Here is a 12,111-nt window from a genome sequence, read left to right as displayed (position 1 = left end):
TGATCTTCTGCAAGCTGTAAACGCGCTTCAGCTACCCTTGCCCTGTCGCGTTCATTATTTTGAGAGTGAATCAAATCGATTGCTGCAGAACGCGACTGTCTAACTTTTAATCGTTTTCTCTCAAGCCTATCTGCCCGTCTTTCTGCTGATTCTTCATAGTGCATCTGCATTGCTCTCAGCCGCTCAGTCTCTCGGATGGAGGCCCGTTCTTCGTCAGTCATATTCATAATCTTACGTCTTTTTGCTTCTGTATTGCGATTACGACGACCCAAACTCGACTTCTTGGGTGGCATGACTTCGTTTCTTACTGAACCTGAACAAAAAAATAAAATTTCCCTATTTCAATATGTTTTGAATGTTTGACAGGAAATGCTTTGGCTGCCTGTAGAGGGCGGTAGATGACTCTCCATTTTATTTAGAAAACGTTTGTATGGGAAATAGAAAAATACTGTTTTGAGGATTTTCCCGGCAATTAATCGAATTTTTCTCACCTTTTAAACCTTCCCTAGACCTCCACGAATAATTCAAGACCAAGATAAGATAAATCCGTTCAGCCATTCTCGAGTTTTAGCGAGACTAACGAACAGCAATTCATTTTTATATATATAGTAGATTTAATTTAATTTAATAACAACATGACTTTATCGCTGGCTTGTTTATATTTCGCTGTCTCAAGTCAACCATGTTCGAAATTCCTTACAGCGCTTGCTCGATCTTTGCTTCGTCTCTGATCCTGCGAGAGTCAGTTTAGCAAGGGTGGCGCCTCTGACGCAGCCCGAAGATCCTTATCATCCAACTTTCGATGTGACTCTTGATATTGGGTCTGATGTACAGAATATTTCTGACCGTCCAGCCAATAAAGTCCTATGTTTTCACAAGACGGACTTTGAACGGCTGAATAATTTTATATACGAGTTCAACTGGTTCGATCTATAAATGTGCAATGACATGGCAGTCGCCGTGGATATTTTTTACAGTGCCATGAATTCATTTTTTACTGAATGTGTTCCGTTATATTATCCGCCAAGCTCGAATAAACCGCCGTGGTTTACTAAAGAGTTGAGCCGACTTAAAAATAAAAAATCTAGACTGTACGCTAAATTTAAAATCACCGGTTCTCAATCTGCCCTTTCATTTTATTTATCAGCTCGGTCAAACTTTACCGTGCTGAACGCGCAGTGTTATAAAAACTATTTAACTCGTTGTAGGGCCCAGTTCTCACAGGACCCAAAACAGTTTTATAATTTCGTTAACACTAAACGTAAACCTAAAACAAATCCTTCCTCGCTTTCATTTGAAAATACTACCGCAAATAATGATCAGGCAATAGCCGATCTATTTTCGCAGTTTTTTCAAACAACCTATTCTAGCTCTTCGTATATATACCAGACTTATTCCTACGACATACCCAAATCGAACTTAATTTTCTGTCCTAGCCTAAACGAAAGCTCTCTCCTTTTAGATCTTCATCGTGTCAAGCCAGTTTATTCGCCAGGTCCCGACGGAATTCCTGGCTGTGTGCTCAGGTATTGTGCCGACGCCCTGTGCTATCCCCTTCTGAAATTGTTTACCTTGTCCTTAGAAACCTCCCACTTTCCCATTATTTGGAAGGAATCGTTTATTATTCCTCTCCACAAAAAGGTAGCAAATTGGATGCCAGCAATTATAGAGGAATCTCTAAGTTGTCGGCCATCCCTAAATTATTTGAAAACATTATCACCCCTCACTTACAGCACCTTTGTAGATCAGTTATTTCTCCATGTCAACATGGTTTTATGAAGCGAAGATCAACAACAACAAATCTTTGGAGCTCTCTTCCTATATTATAAAGGGCTTCCATAATAATTGTCAGACAGATGTAATCTATACTGATTTCAGTAAAGCATTTGACTCTGTTAACCATTCTCTCCTCGTTAGAAAACTCGATTCAATGGGTTTTCCAAGTGATCTTCTTAATTGGATCTCTAGTTATTTGAATGGCAGGACGCAAAAGGTCCTCCTTAAGAATAATTTATCCAATGTTCTAAGGGTTACATCTGGTGTCCCGCAAGGAAGCCATTTGGGACCCTTATTGTTTACATTGTTCATAAATGACCTGCCCAAAGTCTTGACTAACTCCAGAGTACTTATGTACGCGGATGACGTCAAGCTTTGCGTGCAATACAACGACGTTGCCTGCCAGTCGGATTTACAAACAGATCTTAATAATTTTCAAACTTGGTGCCGTGTAAACTTATTAAACTTAAATGGCTCGAAATGCAAGCTAATGACATTCTCTCGTGTCGCTCCTAAGCTTGCTACTTACACGCTGAACGGCTGCTCTTTGGAAAGAATTAATACAGTTGACGATTTGGGCGTCCGCTTGGACCCAAAACTTGACTTTATTGATCATATTTCGTCTATGGTGAATAGAGCCAGGGGTGTGCTTGGATTTATTAAACGGTGGTCGAAGGAATTCAATGACCCCTATGTTACTAAATCCTTATATACTTCCTTAGTTCGTCCTATCCTAGAATATGGATGCTGCGTTTGGAGCCCTCAGTACGGCGTCCATAGTAAACGCATTGAGTCGGTTCAAAAGAACTTTTTAGTTTTCGCTCTACGCGGTTTAAATTGGGATGCAAACCAAAGATTACCTTCCTACTCTAGTAGACTCCTATTAATAAACTTGCCGTCCTTAGCCAATCGTAGAACGATGCTAGGGATAACCTTTATTTTTAACCTTATACATGGTGATGTGGAAAGTGCTGACTTGTTGAGTCAGCTTAATTTCCATGTACCATGTAGAGCCACTAGATCCTATATCCCATTAGTGTTGCGCCACTGTAGGACCTCCTTTGAACTGCATGAACCTTTTAGAGTGTTATGTGCAAATTATAATGATTTGTACACACTAATCTCTAACGTAGATACCCTTCCCAAATTAAAATCTTTAATACTAACACACTTAGTAAGCATGCAAGCTAACAATCTGGCAGCACGCCGGTAGTTCAATTTTCCTCGCATTCTGTCCTATATTTTCCATCGCGCCTACTAACACCTAACCCAAACAGGCACGTGCCTGGTGTCATACGGGCCACTTGAATGTACTGACCTTAGTGCATCAACGTCCAAGAATGAAAAAAAGTGTATTTTGAAATTTGGGTTTCATATATGAGTAGTGAAAATCATACATCTTCCTTTTGGATAACTTCAACACTACAAAACCCAGGTATGTTGGCTTATCACAAACGTTAAGTAGTCTATTCATTTGAATCGCATACATATTTTCACTAAACTTTGTTGCACTATGAAAATTGGACTTGGCTATCAAGTCCCTCGCACATAATCTAGGACGCCCACCTTGGGGACCCACAGGTGGAGCTTCCCATTCTGTTGCTAGGCGAATGTCCTTGCGCTTTAAGCGGTTTTCCATAGTCTTGCCATAGATGTTATTCAAAACCTTTAAAAAATCTCTCAAAATTTCTTTTAGCCCCAGTCCTATGCTCTGTCTCAGTATCGATATGTTTCTTTAACTAAGGTATTTGGTTGAACTCGAGGATACTATGTACCTATTTGAACTCTAAACCATTATCTATACACTGCTTTAAATCTTTATAGTGTATGATATATTTGGTTTTAACACAAAGATCGGCTATAAATTTTGGACTCTTTGAGGCTTTTAAAGGGAGTCTGTTTGCACGACAGAAAGGCAGGTCATTGGTCGTAGTCAAGTCTACCTCTAAAATATATCCATACTCATTTTCTTCACAAATATAATTAATTTTAAACATTTATCTTTTTGATTGAATCAACCATTTAAAATTTCCATAAAGGAGTGCTTCTAACATTCCCCATCCATAAAAATTATTTGAATTCACATAAATTAAATATATCGACTCCATACTCAAGTCAAAATCTTCAAGATACGTGTAATTTTGCTATAGTGTATCTATGACTACTTTGAACGAGTCACCCTCAAATTACAAACTGAATATATGTAATCATATCAATATTAGTAGTTCGAGGGATATTCCTGTAGTTTTCAACATCGCATGCCATGATAAGCCCGGAGTTGTAGAATAATGTGGATTTGAACAAATAGCCCAAAAGTTCCGAAAAACGCTTGTGAGCAACAAAACATCTGTTTTTAGAGTAGGTAGAGTTCCAAATAATCCCTGAGTGTTTGAGACTTGAAGTGACTCCAAACCTGAACGGCATGAAGATAATCAGCTTTAAAGCATTTGGAGACTATTAATTTACTACAAAATTTGTTCCTTGGTGGGAGAGAAGTTTCTGATTAGTTTTGGTCAGAATCCAAGTATTCATATCGGAATACACCTTTCCTACGAAGTAGAGAAAAATCTTTCACATTTGGAAATTGATTTCAAAGAACTTTGAAATCCCTTTCATTTAAATTTCCTGCAAGGGTATGAAACGAATGGTATCTAAAAATCTAATTTCCATCTCATTTTTCCTGTACGGAATATATTGAGATGGAAATATATAATTCCTGATTCAAAGTATTTTTTTTTTTTTTTCCTCAATCTCCCCGAGTTCTTTCACAAATGAGTGGGAATCATATTTCAAAAGATTGTGGAAGAAAACAGGGATAATCTATACTGTCCTATATTTAAATTGCCCTGTAAAATGACAGTGATTCCTGATTCGCTACCTTAAGTTTCCTTACATATATGACAATTAAAGGCCTCGCCAAAATCATAGGAGTCCTGTGCACTCATTTGCGGACAAATGGGATGTTAAACTATCTACAAAAATGCGTCCAACATTTGATCCGGTCTTAGCTACAAATTTTTCTAACGAAAGGTCAAAGAACATTTAATATAATACTATCTATATATATAAAAATGATCTGTTCGTGTCTACTTCCTTCATAGACCTGAAAAGTTCTGAACCGTTTAAGCCCAAATTTTTACACAACATGCGTTGAGCATTTCCTGTCAAACATTCAAAACATATTGAAAGAAGAAATTGGAGATTAAAATTTTATTTTTTTTGTTCAGGTTCAGTAAGAAACGAAATCATGCCACCCAAGAAGTCGAGTTTGGGTCGTCGTACTCGCAATACAGAAGCAAAAAGACGTAAGATTACGAATATGACTGACGAAGAACGGGCCTCCATCCGAGAGACTGAGCGGCTGAGAGCAATGCAGATGCATAACACGGAATCACCAGAAAGACGAGCAGACAGGCTTGAGAGAAAACGATTGAGAGTTAGGCAGTCGCGTTCTGCAGCAATCGATTTGATTCACTCTCAAAATAATGAACGCGACAGGGCAAGGGTAGCTGAAGCGCGTTTACAGCTTGCAGCAGATCAAAACCTGCAATACAATCGTCTTGCATTCAGATATAATCCAACTGTTGATTACAGCTCGAATCGCAATGTCGTTATTGGCCGGATGCATCAGGTCTGCATATACTGTCAGGCTCCTTCGATTGAATCAGACGAAACTTCGGTCCGAGGAATATATCCATTTGCGGGATGCTGTGATGAATGACCGTAATACAACCAACGTTGGAAAGCTCACGATTTTGCCATCCTTATACATAGGTAGTCCACGCCACATGCATGAATATGCTCAAGATGCCATGGCATATGTTCGTTGCTACGGCCGTCCAGATTTATTTATCACCTTCACATGCAATCCAGCTTGGGACGAGATAGTACAGCTGTTATTTCCTGGACAATCGTATAGGGATAGGCATGACATCACAGCCCGTGTTTTCAGACAAAAGCTCAAGTCACTGATGGATTTCATTGTGAAACATGGAGTTTTTGGATCTGTGCGGTGCTGGATGTATTCAGTAGAATGGCAGAAGAGAGGATTGCCGCATGCGCACATACTGATTTGGCTGTATGATAAAATTACTCGAGACGAAATCGACGATGTTATATGCGCTGAGATTCCACGGGCCGAGGTTGATACGGATTTGCATGAAGTTGTCATCAAGAACATGATCCATGGCCCATGTGGTACCCTCAACCCATGTTCACCATGCATGGTAGACGGGAAGTGTTCTCAGCGATATCCTCGAGCATTTTCAGCCAACACCGTAACAGGGGACGATGGATATCCTCTGTATAGGAGACGATCAACTGAAGATGGAGGGACTTCGGCAACTTTAAACATGAGAATTGGTGATATTGAGGTAGACAATCGTTGGGTGGTTCCATACTCACCACTATTGTCAAAATCATACAAAGCGCACATCAACGTAGAATATTGCAATTCCGTGAAATCGATTAAATATAACTGCAAGTACGTGAATAAAGGCAGCGATATGGCAGTTTTTGGTGTTCAGGCAGAAAATGGTGACAACAATGCAGTACGAGTTGTCGATGAAATCTCTGAATGCCAAGCTGGAAGATACATAAGCAGCAACGAGGCTGCATTGCGAATTTTTTTGTTCCTAGTTCATGAACGCTATCCAGCTGTAGTTCACTTGGCAGTCAATTTGGAGAATGGTCAACGACAACTCTGACTGCCTAACCTTGATGTATTCAGAAGTGCCTACTTAACCACAATATGCCACAGAGAAACGTGGCAGGGTACAGCTAGTTGCTTATAATAATATTGCTTATTTACTATTTGTGATTTTTCACTTACATCTATTGTTGTAAGCTCAAGTAAACATTCGAAGTCTGCAGACACAGCGAAGGGTACCTCCAGCTGGCGGTGGACTTTCTTGAACTTGAATTTATTTTCCCCTTCCTTCGGATGTTGGCTCACAACGTTGGCACATCTTTCGGTATGCCGCTAAGCCCTTTCCTCACTCGTCGAAAAAGAAATACAATTGTTGGAGAACGAACGCCTATTTCCATTTTTCCTAACTGTGAAGTTAGGAGACTACAATTAAATAATTAAAAGTTGAATTAGTCAATAATCATCATAACATATATATAATTTTTAATCTAGCCATGTCTCTCAGTTTTGAAGCTATCTGAATACAACTTTGCAGCTAGTCTACTATATACTCTCACTCGTATATAGGAACAATTACGAAATAGGAAATTTTTACGAAAAAAAAATATAAAATAATATCAAACTTAAAATATAAGCGTTTTAGATTTCTCTAAAATTTTGTGTAAGGTTTTATGAATATTAGACTGCTATATCATATAGCTGCCCTACATAAGATTGTTAGATATAGAGGAAAATGGAAAACTGTGAATGTAAAACTGTAAATATAATATGAATAGGTTAAAAAAATGAAAGCAGACATTACTTTTAAAAATAAGTAAATATAATTTATATTGTATGAATTCCTAGTCATCGAAGTTCTATCTGCAAGGGTAGCCGAAGTAAGCTTCCTTTCTTGTTTATTTTTATTTAATTTTTTTTACATATTTATTCATTTCATTTTTTTTATTTTATTTTTTATTTTTATTTTTTGCTTACCCGGAAATATTCTTGACCCACATATAATGTTCGTGGATATCGGTGGTTGGTCCATCCAGCAATTTAATGTGATGCTCCTTCTGCGTTCCATTTATGAAGAGAGGTCCAAAAATATTATCCTTTTCATCGTCATACCCAAACACATTAAGACTTATGTGACGGTTTTGTTTGACGAATACATTCATTTTGTCGGTTTTATTGGGAAGTCAACACAGTAAAATCAATGGTGATGTTGTTTGTGTGTATGATGGCTGAGTTGATATCAACATCATAAACACTACGCCGCTCTCCCTTTGGGTTCAGTCCGGATACAATTGCCCACTTAAAGCAGAAAACATCTTTGTTCTGCACATTGATGCATGCTCTTCGGCCCTTAAGGCGTGCAGGTAGAGCGAAATATTCCGATCCTTTGAGAGGAACACATTGAATCATGTTCAACTCCACTCTAAGTATGCGTGTTATGGTCCGTCCTTCTCTTGCAACTTATCTATTTTTAATTTTATACTATCCGTATAAGATTCGTATAAATCAAATAAATTTGATGATATCGTAACCAAAATCATTTTACTTTGGAACGATTTAATTTCCTTTTGTATTCCACAAACAGCTCAAAATATATTTTTGAAGATGTATGGAAACTGAGGACTCTTTCAATATGAGGCAGCAGTGCCTGGCCCGCTTCATATAGAAATTCTCCTGAAATCCTTAGAGCCGATCCCTCATTCGTAAACATATATTTAAATCCATCAATAATTTGCTTTACTTGACCATCAAGGGGTCGGTTAGCAAAATATTTGTACTGTTTGGTGCTAACATGGTGGTGCCATTGCACATAAATGGGGAGGTACGGCCGACAAGAGTTGCAGAAAATTCCTTGCATGTTGTTGTAGTTGATGTTGTTGGCGTACATTTTAGTGGTGATTGTGTTGATGATGATATAGGTAAGATGAAGAAGATGATGTTTTTTTCACTTTTGTACTTAAACTAAACTTTAGTTTTTTTATACCCTTGCAGGGTATTATAATTTCAGTCAGAAGTTTGCAACGCAGTGAAGGAGGCACCTCCGACTATATAAAGTATATATATTCTTGATCAGGATCAACAGCCGAGTCGATCTAGCCATGTCCGTCTGTCCGTCTGTCCGTTTCTACGCAAACTAGTCTCTCAGTTTTGAAGCTATCTGAATGAAACTTTGCAGTTAGTCTTCTATATACTCTCACTCGTATATATGTCGGAACGGGCCGGATCGGACGACTATATCATATAGCTGTCATAGGAATGATCGGAAAAGTTTTACAAAAAAAATTATAAAATTCTTAGTTTTCAACAGAATGTGATCAAATTTGAGATATAGCCATTATATATTATTCTACAATTTTGTGTAAAATTTTATGAAAATCGGACTAATATATCATATAGCTCCCATAGGAACGATCGAGAAATTTGAGAGGAATGAGAATGGCGGTGTCTGTTGTCGGAAGACTGACAATCGCGGTGGCGATAACATTTTTAGTTTTCAACAGAATTTAATCAAATTTGAAATATAGCCATTTCATATTATTCTAAAATTTTGTGTAAAATTTTATGAAAATCGGACTACTATATCATATAGCTCCCATAGGAACGATCGGGAAATAAATACAATTAAATTTATAACTTTTTTAGTTTTCAGCTGATTTTCATCAAATTTGAGGTATAGCCATTTTATATAAGTCTTAAATTTTGTGGCAAATTTCATAAAAATCGGACGACTATATCTTATAGGTGCCATACAAACGATCGTTTGATGTAGAGGAAAAATGCAAATCTGTGAATGTAAAACTGCAAATATAATATGTATAGGTGAATGAAATGAAAGCAGGTATTACTTCATTGTTTTTTAACACAAATATATATAATTTATATTGTATGGATTCCTATTCATAGAAGTTCTATTTGCAAGGGTATATAAACTTCGGCGTGCCGAAGTTAGCTTCCTTTCTTGTTTTTTATAATTTCGATAGACTTTTAAAAAAAATTTTAAATAATTTTTTTTATGCCGCAACCTAGAAGTGATTCCAAGGACTCAACTAGTCTATACGCGGACCCACGATAATCGAAAAATGTTGAGCAAACACTTGACATCCTTTCTTACCATTTCTATCCTTTTTAAAAAGTGCTCTGTCTTCGCAGTGAAACCGTTACAAGTGTATCCCTTTCACCCTCCAGCTCTATTTAGTTGAGCTAATTGTGTATGTCATCTTGTTATGCGTGTGCATTCGATCAACTGCAGATGGAATGAGTGTGGGAAAACCCGCTATTCCTGATCCTTTTTCAAGGGGACGATTGCTGGTTACTGTCCTTCAATGGGAAAACAAATTGCCTTTTCAAGTATCTCACAAGGAAATTCACAGTTTATCCCTTTTAAAGTGAGGATCGTAGTTAAAAGTCCTTAAATCCGACATGTCCGTATACGAGCAAGGCATGGATTTTTTCCTCCCTTTTTTAAGTGAGGATCGTGGGTGCGCTCCAGGATCGAGCTGAGCGTGGATTTTTCCGTTACGACTCTTGCACCCCCGTCCCTTTTTAAACGTTCACGTACGTGAACGGGATATAAAGACATGGATTAATTATTATATATATGTATGTTATTTATTCATTTTATTTTTCAATGACTGAATGCCGAGAATGCCAAAATTTCATCCGAGTACTCGAAACATTTACTTTGCATTTACTCATTCTATCCATTACGCCTTGGTTGTAATTTCACTCATTTCGTATGCAACAAAAACAACGCTCACCAATGCTCATTTCACTTTGTTGAAACCGTTCTGTCACGCCTAATTTCGACTAAGGCTTGTTGTACTCAAATAACCAAAAATTTCGAGTGCATTCCTGCAGACCTCTGTCGTTTCTATATCCTTGTGGGAGCGCTTGAATACCTGTTCACAAATATCCTTTTACATGCAGAGACCCTAATTAATTGCATATTTATTACCCCATCCATTGATAGGATTCATTGATTTGACAGTTAAAACATTAATTGCATTTTTATTAACATTATGGCCGACATCAAAGGTCCCGAAAATAGGCTTTTATTAATACTCATACGAATAACTTTCGAACTATGATGTAATCAAACCCAATATTGGAAATAGAGAAAAATCTGTATCCTTTTAAAAAAGTTTCCTCCACAGTTCAATTCACAGCTTTTAAGCCTATGCACCCAATACATTCGGAATTATTCGGATTGGAAAGTGAAACTACGAATATTTTCGATATAAAAAGCTTGAGATTAAAAGATGATCAACGAGTGAATACAAAAATTATCGAACTCCACATAATCAGATGAACGAAATACAAAAGAAAGAATGTGGAACTCTTTTAACTCAAAATCATGATGGACTGCAACTTCCCCTTCAAGAGCATTTCCAAAAAGAGTAGAAAGTAACAAGTGTATTATAGAGCAGGAATTAGCTGCAATTCATTTTGGAATATTACAAATATTTACGGAAAACATTTTATATTCTTGATTTTGATTCTTGATTCTTGATTTCATCTTTCCAAGTGAACGGACGTGTTTTTTTCTTGCGCTCTCGTTTTGTATTAAAATTTGATTCTAACCACCGGGGTTAACTTAAATTTTCTAATTTGTGTTTATAACTTCCCGTTCACTTCGCGTGTGCATGCAGCTCTTCTAATTTGTGTATATAATTGGTTTTATTTTCCAATTTAGTTGTGCTGCTAGTTTTAGCTTTAAACATCGGCCTGCGTTACTGTTGTGAGGCCTGTCGCGATGTAGAAAGGGAGATGATGTCTTACATGCGGCAAACCAAAAGTGGTTTTAAGGGCATTTTAAAGAGTTTTCGTAAAACTCTTGATATGTTCTTGGCGCTGGACACCCAATTTAATAGCCTTACGCTGTTAAATGAGTCTCCTAGGCGCAAAAAAACAGCTATTGGTGGGCAGCATGTAGACGGACCAACTACATGCATCGGGCTCTCGGCTCTCAACAGCAGCCTCCCTCGGCACAGGTATGCTATGCTTCCTTAAACATGGGAAGAAAAAAATTGCAAGATGTGATGATAGCTATTTATAATCTAGTGGATTCTTGACTTTGGTAGTTTCTTTCAAAGACGGGTATAAATAAAATCAGACAACTCAAACTGGCACAATGGGAAAATATCTTTGATCAAGTATCAATCGATAATTTAAAAATTATGGACAATAAAATATTTAAATCGTTAATAGTAGGGCTAATCAAACCGGTTACCCAAATAAAAAGATTAAGGGAAAAAGAAGCAATACTGTTTACATTTCTTTATGATAGAATTCAAGGAGGTACACAAAATAAAGGGAGCGAAAAAAACTAAACAGTTGTGGTTAAGCGAAAGAAAATGTAAGGAGAAAAAATACAAATCGCATGGAATGATTTTCTAACCGGCAAGAAATGGTTGGAATTATCAAAAGCGTAATGACAAGGCCTATAATATGACATTTAATTTACAAAAGGTATTTAAACTACAAACATGATGTGTTCTTTGGATTCGACGGCGTTGGTGCTGGTTTTTCACCTTCAGCTCCATAGGGGCGATTACATCCGTTTGAATTTACTTTAATTTCACTTCATAAAGTACGTTTACAGCAATCAGCTGGCTTTATATGTCATAATGACCATTGTCTCGCCTATTTATATCATTTCTTTGGTCACACTGGGTACCGAGAGAAATAAA

At 37.3% G+C, this 12,111-nt stretch overlaps 1 long non-coding RNA gene across 1 annotated transcript in view; it reads right to left on the bottom strand.

Moving 5' to 3' along the window:
• Positions 1-7,614, bottom strand: part of LOC147644550 (uncharacterized) — a 29,460-nt gene extending 21,846 nt beyond the window's left edge. Inside the window, exons 1-2 of the long non-coding RNA XR_015270330.1 lie at positions 7,400-7,614; positions 6,608-6,847 (exon numbers count right to left, since the gene is read on the bottom strand). This is a non-coding gene — a long non-coding RNA (uncharacterized LOC147644550). The remainder of the gene's footprint in view (positions 1-6,607; positions 6,848-7,399) is intronic.
• Positions 7,615-12,111: the final 4,497 nt, after the last annotated feature.

The sequence above is a fragment of the Drosophila serrata genome, unplaced genomic scaffold (genome assembly GCF_035046125.1).
Source record: "Drosophila serrata isolate PLE 108 unplaced genomic scaffold, ASM3504612v1 contig_160, whole genome shotgun sequence".
Lineage (NCBI taxonomy): Eukaryota > Metazoa > Arthropoda > Insecta > Diptera > Drosophilidae > Drosophila > Drosophila serrata.
This window is presented reverse-complemented; position numbering and strand designations above follow the sequence as displayed.